Source organism: Perca flavescens, chromosome 24 (genome assembly GCF_004354835.1).
Source record: "Perca flavescens isolate YP-PL-M2 chromosome 24, PFLA_1.0, whole genome shotgun sequence".
NCBI classification, from domain to species: domain Eukaryota; kingdom Metazoa; phylum Chordata; class Actinopteri; order Perciformes; family Percidae; genus Perca; species Perca flavescens.
Window position 1 is genome coordinate 16,193,425 of NC_041354.1, and position 13,899 is coordinate 16,207,323.

A 13,899-nucleotide genomic window follows, 5' to 3' on the forward strand; every position below is an offset into this window, starting at 1 on the left:
AAACCCATATTTCTGATATATGGGTTGACATTTTGAAAACGGGTCGACGGGTACGTCGACCGTGCAAAAATTTCAAAATTTTGTTGTTCTACACTTTTCTCAACGTTTTTATTCCAATTTTTTTGGCACGTTTTTTGTCGCTTTTCCCGATGTTTTTCTCTCTCACTTCTTTCCAATTTTTTTGCCACTTTTTTAACAAGTTTTTGTCACCTTTGGTGACATTTTTGATGTGTTTTTTTTCACTTTTTCTGTTTTTGTAGCTTTTTCCAACATTTGTCACTTTTTACAGTATACAGTATAAAGAGTACACAGATACTGTCTGTCTCTCACAGCAGGATTACAGTGAGACAGTGAAGCAGATGAAATGAAGGCACTACTCGTTAATCCCTGTGGACTATAACAGGGATTACCGCCACGTTCTGCTGCTGCAACATTACAGCCTGACTCCCATCTGTTTTAACGCTCCTTTACCCATTTTTAGACATCTCCTTGAATTCTCCATTGAAGGGTATTTGCATATAACTAATCCATGTATGTTTCATATCAAAATGTTCAGAAGAAACTTATCTTTCTGTATGGTGATGCCCAAAACTGCTCCAGAGCAACGTGTAAAGAGGCTACTTTGGCCCTAAACTGGAATATTTCTCAAATATCTTGAGCAAACAAACCTACACTCGATTGTTTGGGTGGTTGAAAGTCTCTTGGGTTCACAAAAGTAGCTTAATATATTAATGAAATAGTAAATAAATGTTTGAAATGAAATTTTGTAACATCGCTTTGTGAGTAGTAGTGATGTCAAACTTTGCTTGGACTTGCCAGTGCGTCTTTTTGTCCAGAGAGGGTTGAGTTTGAGATATTTCCGTGCTGAAAAATGTTAAATAGTGCTTCAGGTAACGATTATCATCATTATTGTTTTATTTTATTTTTATTCTCAAATCATAGAGTCATTGTTCCGTCAATGACATGTCAGAAAAAGGTGAAAGATTCCAAGGTGACGTCTGCAAAAGCTTTTTACATTTAACTTTGACATAGAAAAACATCACATTTAAGATTTGAGAGGACTTTTCTGCCAATCGACTAACATTTTTATTTTTGTTATATTTGAATCCATCAAAGCCTAGGAAAATGAATATTGGACAGACTTTTGTAGAAATTTTCCCCATTTCCCAAAAAAATAAATAAATATATATATATATTTTTGTTCCCCCTTTTCTCTATCTTCCTGGATTTCTCTTAATTTGTTTATGTACTTCTTTATCTGTTTATTTTTTTGTCTTTTGGATGTTGTGCGCCCTTGCTGGTGTGTGTCTGTCTATGGGTGTGTGTGTGTATGGGTCTGTGTTGTCTGTCCCCGTCTCGTTCAGACCTGATCTGGCTTTGGGTTGCGGGTGGGTGGAGGATTTGGGGGGGAATTGACATGCAGTTTCTCCTATGCTTCGTTCACCACTGCCTGTATGATGTATGTCGTTTGTTCTGGAAATTAAATAAAGATTGTTGGGAAAAATAAATATCTGTATGTGAAGTCTGACCTAAAACCAGTCAGTGTGCTTTTAATCGATCCGGTTTCCCTGTTCAATAAAAGATCAATACGCCGGTTTTTGTCTCACCTGAGTGTTGTCTTCAAACTGGCCAGCAGGGGGCGACACAGCGCTGTCTGAAACCAAGAGAGGATTTACAACAAAGGTTAGTTCTCTCTCTGGTTCCACAGCAGCATGACATTTTCTTCTTTCCAACTTCCATCTTGATATTAGCTCCTCTATCTTCTAGTATTTTTTAATCTTGTGAGGAGTGTTCTTTGATCGTCTCTTTAATGCAGATATTCTCTCAGTTTTTGCTCTTAAATGTATTTACAAAACTACAGAATCAGAGTCGACATGGAGCTGCTTCACACGGCAGTACAGTGTACAGAGAACCTGTAGGTGTGTGTGTGTGCGTGTAGGTGTGTGTGGATGCATGTGTATGTTCCTGTGTGTGAGTGCGCTTGTGTAGGTGTGTGTGTGTGTGCGCGCGCGCGTGTGTGTGTGCATGTGTGTGTGAGTGCGCGTGTGTGTGCATGTGTGTGTGTGCGTGTGTATGTGTGTGTGTGTAGGTGTGTGTGTGCGCACGCGTGCGTGTGTGTAGGTGTGTGTGTGTGCATGTGTGTGAGTGCGCTTGCGTAGGTGTGTGTGTGTGTGTGTGCATGTGTGTGTGTGTGTGTGTGTGTGTGCATGTGTGTGTAGGTGTGTGTGTGTGTGCATGTGTGTGAGTGTGCTTGCGTAGGTGTGTGTGTGTGTGTGTGTGTGTGTGTGTGTGTGTGCATGTAGGTGTGTGTGTGCATGTGTGTGAGTGCGCTTGCATAGGTGTATGTGTGTGTATGTGTGCGTGTAGGTGTGTGTGTGTGTGTGCATGTTTGCCTCTGTGTGTAGGTGTGTGTGTGCATGTGTGTGAGTGCGCGTGTGTCTGTGTGTGTGTAAGTGTGTGTGTGTGTATGTGCGTGTGTGTGTGTGTGGGTGTGCAGGTGTTTGTATATGAAGGTGTGTGCCTGTGTGCCTGCGTGCGTGTGTATGTTCGTGTGTGTGTGTGTGTGTGTGTGTACCTGCGTGTGTGTGTATGTGTCGACAGATGGAGGTGTTAATGAATGTGACAGTGTGTCCGGCTCATTCACGCCCCTCCCAGGATCCAACATGGCAGCTCCGACTCCGTGACAGGAAGAGCCTCGGCGAGGTCACCGAGGTCAGAGCGGCGAGGAGCGGGCCCGCTGGAACAGATTGTCCCTGCCGCTGTCGTGTCTTCAATCAGGTCCTCAGATGTGACAGACCTGGGTGGGGCTTAGCGCCGCAAAGAGATCAATCGATGAGTTGTCAGCTATTCAATTATTCGGCAACTATTTCGATAATCTATTACTCGATTTGAGCCTTTTCTTTTTTTCAAGAAAAAAAAAAGAAATTCCCACATTCCAGCTTGTTGTTAAATGTGAATATTTTCTATTATTTTCTATATATTTTTCCTTATATCTGTGAGTGGGCTCATTAGTGACAGCAGACACTGTGATGAACTGGGACTCCTCACCGAGTGTGAACCAATTGCTCTGAATAAACATCATGGTTGTCGGTGTGGGTGTCAGCGCTGTCATCTTCATCTCCATCATCACCGTCAACATCATTTCATCTCAGGGCTTAAATCAACAACTACAACTAGTAGAGCTACTACCGGAGATGCTCACAAGTCTCTGAGCTGGAGTCCAAGTCTCAAGTCTCTGAGCTGGAGTCCAGGTCAAGTCTTGTTTCTTGAAACAAGGTTGAGTTCATAAGGTCTTCTAGCTTCTACAGGAGCAGAAACATTTGGTTCACAACCTCAGAGCTCGTGGTCAGTCTGCCTCGGATGGTTTAGACTTCATGGCTGATAATCTCAATCCTTATGGAGAAAAATGACTACTGCTACTGCCACTGCAAAGACTTTGACAGCTACTGTACCTGACTGTACGAATAATTCGACTACAGTACTTCAGTCCTGTGACCTTTTAAACATGAAAACTGCCATCTGCACGAGCAAACTACTTCCTGTTGTACCTCTGATCTCTGTGTATGTGTGTGTGTTCATGTATGCGTGTGGGTGTGTGTGTGTTTGTGTGTGTGTTTCCAGACAACGCCACAGTCGATAAAGAAAACACCTCCAGAGAAACTGGGAAAAGTGTGTGTGTGTGTTTGAGTGTGAGATTGAGCTTGAAAACACGCACACACACACACACACACACACACACACACACACACACACACACACACACACACACACACACACAGAGTCTCCCGTGGTCTCTGGTTGTCAGTATGGATCCTTCAGACCACCAGGGGGGAGGCCGTGACCTCCAAGCCAACACTACTCCACTCATCTTCTCTTCCTCTCTTCCTCACCCTGCTCCTCTCTTTTTCTAGTCCTTTTCGTCTACGGCGCCACGTTTGTGTCACATCTCCCGAACGCGATAACAAAAAACACGCTCACTGGGCAAAATTACATCATTTCACACGCGCGGATACGACTCTTAGGGAACAAAACATAGGGAGAGGGAAAGAGCGGCACCTGCGCGTAAAAAACCCCAACTAAGGAGCACAGGGCAGCCGCCACGTAGGGAGCGGCTGCTGTGCGAGCGCGGGAGGGCACGCACGCTGTCGCAGGTAAACTCTGCTCTCCAAGCTGATTTCTGCTCGCTCGAATCAAACTGACTTTTGACATTTTTGGGGGGCGTGGAAACCAAGGGAGGCACTGGCCCTCCTATGATTGGTCATGGACCTTCTCAGTTGAGCTTGATTGACAGCTATTGGTCAGGAAGCTCGGAGTTGTTGTATCGGCTGATGAAAGTGATTTTTTGTGTCTTGATTAACGAAAACATATGCATTAGTATAGCACAGAATCACACTATAAATACTTTCTATTAATTGCTTCATGTGCTGCTGATTATTGACTTATGTAACAGCACCGTACAAGTGTCCGTTCTGTTGTTGGGATCTGTGCGATGCTTTTCAAATGTCCGTAAATCCTTTTGTCCCCCATATTTCTTTTCATCTTTCAGTACTTTTCATCCCCTTTCTTTTCTTCCTGACATTTTCTTGTTTTATTTATCCGCCCTTTCTTCTTTATCATTCCATTGTTGGCCTTTTGGTTTCATTCCTTTTCTCCTTTTATTTCTCCACTTTTCTCTTCCTCTTTCTCTCCTGCTGTTTCTCGTTTGCATTTTTTTTTTTCCCCCTTCTCCTCCTCCTCTTCGTCTCCTTGAACCCTCCTCTGGTTGTTTCTTCGGTATCTAGGTCAAGGTTGGATCTATGCTCTCTAGTGTGGACGACTGGCGAGTGAGAGTACACACGCACACACACACACACACACACACACACACACACACACACACACACACACAGAGTATTTTTGGCAGCTCAGTGTGTGATCGCCCCTTGAGATGTCAGAGCTTTTAGGTCAGGCAGATCTGTGAGCTTCGGCAGCTTCCTGGAAAAACTGGAGAAAAAAAAACCCAGCAGCAGGACGCCAAAAATACTTTAATATCGTCGTATCAAAGTACACACTACAACCCTCCCTGATTTTCGTACTGCATTACAGTACAGAAGAAATGCTCATTTCTGATTGGTGTCTGTTAAGAGTTGTTCATCAAGACAACTCTAACAGTCGACTTATTGGGACTTTGTCTTATTCCCTGTATCCCCCAGAGTTAGATAAGTCCATACATACCCTTCTCATCTCTGTGCGTGTCGTAACCCTGTCTGACGCCCACACCACTAGCCTAGCTTAGCACAGATCCTGGAGGTAACCGGCTCCATCTAGCCTACTGCTCCCAATAAGTGACAAAATAACGCCAACATGTTCCTATTTCCATGTTGTGATTTGTATAGTCACAGCGTGTACAAATAACAAGGTCACATGACACACAGCCATCTTCTAACCGTATACATACTGGGAACTATATTCTCAGAAGGCAAAGCGCTGCTACTTCTGCTACTTGGGCGGAGTGACTGATGCAACACCTGAAAAGCACCGTTGTTACCCTCTGCTCCTCACCACGGGGCTTCTCAGGTGCTGCGAGCGAATCCCTCCGCCCAAGTAGCAGTGATTCGCCTTCCGAGGACAGACTACACATGCCACTAATGGCGCATTTTTCAGGATCGTTTTGACCAATTTCCAGCCAAAGATTTCCAAAAGTTTTCTGCTCCTTCAGACGGGAGCAGTTGTGCGTTTCAGCTCCCAACATCAATATTTAACGACCTCTTCACCCGCCTCATGTGCTGCGGTCGACAAAACAAACGCGCTGATCCAACCTGTTCTGGCATATTGACATTGAGGGCGCGGTAACGGCAGCCGTGTCACCAACAACACACAAACCAGTGGGTGGTGTGTGTGTGTGTGTGTGTGTGTGTTTTCAAGGCCCCGGGGGTGGGGGGTGAAAGGTCAACCCGTGTGGGTAAAGGGGCTCAGTGAAGCGTCACACACAGGGAAAAACAGAGAGAAACGTTTCCCCGTCAAACTAAATCACAACAGAACGTAAACAGAGTCCGATCACTCTGCAGCTGCTTACACGCTGACGTATTTCCATTTCCATACGCAGTCAGGTTTTTTGGGGGGTATTCATCAGCGGTGGAATGTAACTGTACCAATGTTGAGGTAGGGATTCTTTTCTTTTCATGCCACTTTCTACTCCGCTACATCTCAGAGAGAAATATTGTACTTTTCACTCCACTACGTTCTTCTGTTACAGCTTTAGTTACTAGTTACTTTACACGTTAAGATTTCTGCACACAGAACACATGTAGTTTATAAAATCTGATGTTTGATTCTAAAGTAAACTAGCCGACAATATAACGGCCTACAAGTCCAGCTGAGATGATGAGACCATTAAACACACAACTGGTTGGATCCCTTTCCGGTTTCTGCTGGTATGGAGTTATTTTCTTGCACGCAGGCGCGTAACGTACGTGGTACTTGGCCGTCGGCCTTTCGACTGCCACTACTTCCTGGCTGTCGGCTTGGTGTGTCAGGGCCTTTAAGAAGGTCCACAGTGTGGTGTTTGAAGTATTTTATTAGCTAAAATCAATGTCTTCATTCATAAAATATGTCCCCGTTGGTGTAAACTGACCTCTGCCAATGATCTGACTTATCCTCGTAAGCAAGGAATTTCTTAATCTGTATTTACATTGGACGGGCAAGTCCAAGGAGGCTTCCATGTCATTCCGCCATTTTGAAAAACTATAATGGCTGAGAGGGACATAGAGTACTAGCCGACCTGTCTAGCTAGTCCACAACGTGTTTTCGTCCAGAGTCGGCGTCACGTGTCTGAAACGGAGGAGATCAGCGAGAGGCGCTGGCCACTACCCTTTAGTTCATAATGGAGGATCAGACTTACGCCGAGCCACAGGAGAAAGAATCCTCGTCGCCAAAAAAAGCAAAGAAATTGGAAGACATGTTGTCATAGCTTCTTGGTACATAACAGCTACCTTAGTCGCCAACACGCAATTGAAAAAGCGAGGCGCTTAGAGAGCGCTATTCGTTTGAATGCAAAATACAATTCCACTGCTAGATGGGAGACATTCCTACACACTGGACCTTTAAATACAATACCACCATCTTGTGTTCTAAGAGCTAACTTGTATTTAGAGTCCTCGCGTGACTGTAAATTAAGCGCGGCGGCTGCTGTTGCAGAGCTGTTGATCAAAGCTCTGACCCGCGGGCCAAGCCTGCAGGCTGAACGACACACGGTGAAGGTCAGGACATTCAACTGAAGCATCCTCCACACACACACACACACACACACACACACACACACACACACACACACACACACACACACACACACAGAGACATACAAACACACACACACACACACACACACACAGATACACAGACACACAAACACACAGACATACACACACACACAGAGACACACACAAACACACACACACAGACAGACACACACGGTTTTGTGACCTTTTAGCTCACTACACATTGACCACCTGCAATTACCGAAAAAAAAGTTTTCAGGAAACTGTCCGAACATCTGGGCCAATATAGTCCAGCTGTTAAACTGGACTGATGTGAGGCCGTTTGATTATCTATTCAGGGTTTGGCAAGTGTCTTCGGCGCGGGAGGGGGGGGCAGTCCCAGACCGATGGCAGCATGAATGTAGAAGCCCGATAGTTTCTGTGATAACAGAAAAAAAAAATGGACGGAATCGTGGAATTGGGAATTAAAAAAAAGCTATAAAACAGATTCCAGAGGGACGTACATTTGAGTCAGTGCTTAAAAGGACAAATCTGGCGCAAAATTAACCTGGGGGTTAATAATAGAGATGGTCCGATACCATTTTTTGCTTCCCGATACCGATTCCAATACCTGAAATTGCGTATCAGCCGATACCGAGTACCGATCCGATACAAGTGTGTCATATATTTTATTATGTTTTAACAGCTGTATACTACTATCCCTGTATGGATGTGATATTATTTCTATCTTTGTTGTCGGTCTGGCTCAGGTTAAACTCTTTGTGAAACATAAACAAACACAATCAATGAATGCCACAGAACTTTCTTTTACTATCCAGTTTGACAGTCAATTGTAACGGAAAAAGAACATAAATAAACTACTTTAACGTAGATTTTCTTTAGGGCTTTATTACTTGGTATCGGATCGGTGCATAAACTCCAGTACTTCCCGATACCGATACCAGCGTTTTAGGCAGTATCGGAGCCAATACCGATACCAGTATCGGTATCGGAACATCTCTAGTTAATAACACATGTGTACCGAGTCGAGCGTTCTCTGGGATGTTTTCATGCTAATCGAACGCGTCTGGTGGTTAGCTTGCTAACGCTACCTTTTGGGGCACATGGTAAATCTCTATTTCTACACCACTAACAAGGCTCAAAATAGCACCACACTCCCACGGGAGCATAATGAGGGTCGCTACATGTAAACCGAAGCATTGAGAACTTTGTAAGTGTACAGACAGTTTATTAAAAAGATATAGCCTATACATGCGGGCGCTGTCTTGGAAAAACAGTCATGAGCAGTCGAACGACGAACGCCATGTAACCAGTAACCACTAGCATAGCTCAAACACAGCGTTCGCGATATTACAATATCTCATTTTAGACATTTATTTACTGTTTCATTCATATATTACGCTACTTTTGTGAACCCAGGACTTTTGTAAACTCATTTCAAGCGCCAACACAATTTGTTTTCACGGATTTTTCAGCATTCTGACCGCTTACTTAGCGCTCCGCTCAGCTGCCGGGGGCGACGAATGGAGGAAAATCAGGATTATCGCTGTGTGCGCGCCGAACGTGAGCATTTTTCACTTTGATTTTTTTCCTTTTTTCTTTTTATTTATTCATGTTTTATTGTTTATTAACAGTCATTGTAAAGTGCTACCACAAATATAGTTCATTATAGTGCATTATTTATGAGTGTGTTTTACCTTTTCTATCAGGAAGTGCAGGAGGATCTGTTTGTTGAGCCGGAGGTAATGCACACTGACAGCCCGGCGGGTGGAGACAGGGCGTGTGCAGAGAGAGAGAGAGAGAAAGAGAGAGAGAGACACACACACACACACACACACACACACACACACAGAGATAGAGAGAGAAAGATACAGAGATAGAAAGATACAGAGATAGAGAGAAACAGAGAGAGAGAGACACAGAGAGAGCGAGCAAGAGAGAGAGAGACACACACACACAGAGAGAGAAAACAGTCCCCTCAGTCAGCTGATGGTGAAGCTAACTAACCAGGCTCCCATCAGCACTGGTTCCCAACAACACGACAGAACAAAAACAGATTATGAATCATTCCAAAGATCAATATTTAGAACATTGGAAAAGACAGACAAAATCACAACTTAGACTAAATTGTTATTGGACTCTTATCTTAACAGAGACTATAAATTGGCTCAGAATCTGCACCCTGTCAGAGATCTCAAGCAGAGACGGATCCTGACTAAACATAGGCTCAGTGACCACCAGCCGGCCGTAGAGACAGGAAGACTCAGGCAGACATGGCTGCCCAGAGAGGAGCGTATATGTGCTCACTGCTCAACAGGAGAGATAGAAACAGAGATACACTTCCTTCTCCACTGTGAAAAATTATCTTCGCTAAGAGATTTACACTTTGGAAAAATAGCACAACTGGCAGCTAAATATGGATCTGAGGGACTCAACACTATAAGATCCCAGCATTACACATTGGTCTAGGACTGTACAGGAATTATATTGTACAAAACTAAAAAAGTATTATATTGTGTTATGTAACTGTTTTGTTATGTAGTGTTTTATATAACTATCAGTGCAGTATAGAATCTATACCTACTGCATGATTTAACTTGTGATATGTTCTATATATATGCATTTTCTGTAAGCTGTTTGGGCAACATGTTTTCTTTGTTGATGCCAATAAAGCAAAATTGAATCGAATTGAGAGACAGAGAGAGATAGAGAAAGACAGCTAGAAAGACAGACACACAGAGAAAGAGAGAGAGAGACACACACACACACAGATAGAGAGAGCAAGAGAGAGACAACGAGAGAGAGAGAGACACACCTACAGAAAGAGAAAGATACAGAGACAGAGAGAAACAGAGAGAGAGAGCAAGAGAAAAGAAACCGACTTGGACAGAAAAATCAATAAAGCAGAAGAACACATTTACATATCAACACTCAAGTAGAATATTGTGATATGAATCTATAATCTTGTTTTGTCGTCCTACATTTCCCACAATGCCTTTTACCGATCCATGAAAGGAACAGAATCTAACAAATAAGCTGTTTTCAGGTTGAGTTTGTTTTTCTTTTAGGCAACTTTGAGGTCATATGGTTATCTTTCGGATTCAAGTGTATATATTTATTACCACGAGTTTACAGACATATCTCTGCTGATTGGGTATCACCTGGGACAGCCAATAAACAAGAGACACGCCCGCCAAAGCGGAGAAAACACAACTCAAAGCCGCTTCACACTGTGAAAACATGCCGTTTGACCCGGACACCAGAGTATTTTTTTTTTACTGCGGGGTATCTTCCACTGCTGATGAATTATCTCAATGGTTGACACAATAGCAACATCTTTGCTCTCGGCTGCTGCTTCGTCGGCCTCGGCGAGGTTTGAGCTCTCCCAGCGGGGGCCTCGCCTGCCTGCCTGCATGGCACAGCGTCCCGAGGAAGCTAAAGTGGGACACACAACATCTTTCTTGGATGATTGATCACGTCGCAAGCGGGCAAAGTTAACCGGCTGAAGACTGCGGGAGAAGAAAAACTCTCATAAATGATTCGGGGGTGCGAGTCATTAAAGATGTAGAGTCAGCAAGCAGACAGCGTTCAGCACTCGGGAGAAGAAGCCTTCATGTGTGCAGCTGAAATTTGTCGTTTAAACACCTAAACAGTCGGGTCTTTTATCCGCAAAATCCTTTTCTGAATGAGTTTTGGTCCCCAGGATGCATGAGCCTGAGCTGAAGGTGTAGAAATCACTCTCGGCCCACCAGGGTGAGGGAGGTTTTTAAAGGGGATCTATTAAATAGCATTTTTAGGTTCATACTTGTATCTTGTGTTTCTACTAGAACACGTTTACATGCTTTAATGTTTAAAAAAAAACTGTATTTGTTCCTCATACTGCCCATGGCTGCTGCTCCTGTATTTACCCTCTGTATGAGACACTCTGTAGGAGCGCCTGTCTCTTTAAGTCCCCCCCTCCCGAAAAAGCCCAGTCTGCTCTGATTGGTCAGCGTGTTTCAGCATCTCTGAAAGCAGCTCTGCAGCCTCCGTTGTCACCATTGACATACATATAATGGACCAATAGACCCCGTTGCTCTGGACGGAGACCAGTGAAGGCTATTAGAAGCACTTTTCCGGTGATCTCTTCCTTTACTGCGCAGCCTCCAACTGACAGAGACAACGTAAATGTGACGTGAACAACGTGTCTGAAAGTTGTAAGTGTTCTGGTAGCTGTGCCAAGAGAAATCTCTTCTTCTAAACGCTTCAGATGTAAAGTTATTCGCAGTCAAGTGACGTAAAAAAATGGCGGTCAGTGGAATGCTAACAGGAGGTGATACCTTTGTAGCAACAAAATGACGCCATCGGAGGTTAGAGTTCTGAAGCGAAGCTTACCCCCTTGGTTGTCACTACCCGAATGGGAGTCGAGTGCAGATGTGAGTTGCACATTGCTCAGATTTAAACTGTTTACGGCAAAACGTGTCATACTGAAATTTGTGAAATCAATAAAATAAACTTTTCTCATTACAAACAATAACAGAAGATGGAAATAATTTCAAAAACCTTTAGCTATCTATGTTGTGTTTGATTGCTAACTTGTAGCCCGCAGCCATTTCAAAAACGTTTTAGCTATCTATGCTTGTTTGAGTGCTAACGTTAGCTCAAAACGCCATTCAAGTGACAGCTGTCTACTTGTCGCAAAGTGACGCATGCGCAGCTCACATCTGCACTCGACCCACATTGGGCAGTGACACCGCTGTGGTTTCACTAGTAGCAGCTGGTGCTTCTGAGTATATAGAACGCCGTTTTACCGTGAAAAACCACCAATAAAAGGCTTCTAAACCAAATACTACACAACCGGACATGTCCCAGCAGTAATGTGACCCAAAATTGGGGAGAAATGACCACCATTGGCCGCCAAGATTACAGCCATCTGGTGCTAGTGTGCAGCTGCTTAATAGTTAGCAGTAGGCTAACGTTAGATTTTTATAGTACATAGCAGCACTTTCTAAAGATAAAGGCTTCTAAACCAAATAATACATATCTGGAAATGTTTCAGGTGTAACACGACCCGAAATTGGGGAGAAATTAACAACATTTCAGCCAAGATTACAGCTATCTGGCGTTAGCATGCAGCTACTATGGTTAGCAGTGGGCAGTAATAGAATAAAGCAGCACTTTCTACAGCCATTAATCACAGATAAAAGGCTTTTAAACCAAATACTACACAACCGGAAAGGTTTCGGGAGTAACGTGACCTGGAATTGGGGAGAAGTTAACAACATTGGCAGCCAAGATTATAGCTTTATCTGCCCTTTAGCATGCAGCTACATTGAAAAATGTTAACACCACTGTAGCTTAAAAAAAATACACACTCCAGTAGTTCCTGCCTGGAGCAGATGACCAATCCCATGTCCCAAAGAAGGCTGGCTAAGTGTTCCGTAAAAATTGTTAAGACCGCAGCATTCAGAACAGTTGGAAATCTGAACGTTTTAGCTCACAGGGATTTCTCTGAAATACGCTTACCTCAGTTTTGGCAATTTCTTGTTTTTTTGCTTTTTGTAGGTTTCTCTATAGAGCTCCCCCTACAGCTTCGGAATAGATATTTGGCAACACTGCCGTAAAAACTCGGTGACACTGCATAGCCCCTTTAAATAATATGACAGAAAATAAGCACCTTTAACACGACAGGCAGGCTGCTTTTGTCGCCGTATCATGAAGTAACTCAGAGGGTCAAAAAGTTTGAGGTTAAAGATGTGTTTGAGAGGAGATATGTTATGCTTTGGCTCAGTTTTTTTATTTTTTTTTATCACTGCTGTGGGTCAGTAACAGTCGCTTTAGTCTCTGGCAGATCGCCTCTGGTATCAGTGTGTGTTTGTTTGCTTTAAGCCGGGTGCGCTTCACACATCTGCTGGTGCAAAAAGCACAGAACAGGGGGGTGGAAATGGACATTATGTGTATGTGTGTGTCTGTGTTGTCGGTTCAGTGACAGCAGCTAAAAGCTTCCTCAGGTTATTGATGGCGTGCGTCACTTCAGTTTTTCTTTTTAAATCTCAGAGGTCCCATGATGAAGCTCAGGGTGGATTGATTATTCTTCTGCACGTGAACAGATACATTTTCATGCTATAAAAAGAAACATTCTTTATTTTTGTTGCCGTAATCATATAGTTTTTTTTTGTATTTGATTTAATTCTGTTCCCTCACCTTCATTCTTCATTCTGGGATCTTAATCTTTCTCTCTCATTTCGTGTTTGAGTTTTGTAATTTGTGATCCAATGCCGGTTTTAATCCAGGTTAGGTAATCGAATATCGGAAGGCCACAGGGCAGCCGGAGGCTTTACAAAAATAAAACACATTTTCAAAATAAAACGCCCAGGTTTACAGTGATTTTGCCTGTCTTGACTTCTCAGTGGTGTCAGGCACGCAGAGAGAGAGAGACAGACAGAGAGAGAGTGATGGATGAACGGACGGACAGACACACACCCAAACACACACCAACACTCACAGGGAGGGAGAGAGAGAGTGTGAGAGAGAGCGAGAGAGAGAGAGTAGCGCTGTGTATTTCTAGTGAATTTCTTACCTAACCTTCCTGTAACGACTGTCAGAGTGTTGCTGCTTCTGCTACTCTGCACACTGCCTGCCTTGATCGAGAGATGGGGAACAG

General features: G+C 43.6%; 1 protein-coding gene across 1 annotated transcript in view; it reads right to left on the reverse strand.

The window, feature by feature from the left end:
- Window positions 1–13,899, reverse strand: part of LOC114550728 (leucine-rich repeat-containing protein 3B) — a 29,165-nt gene extending 15,266 nt beyond the window's left edge. The window contains exons 1-4 of the mRNA XM_028571515.1: window positions 13,816–13,899; window positions 8,954–9,008; window positions 2,576–2,807; window positions 1,608–1,654 (exon numbers count right to left, since the gene is read on the reverse strand). The gene's annotated coding sequence lies outside the window, so the exon portion shown is untranslated. The remainder of the gene's footprint in view (window positions 1–1,607; window positions 1,655–2,575; window positions 2,808–8,953; window positions 9,009–13,815) is intronic.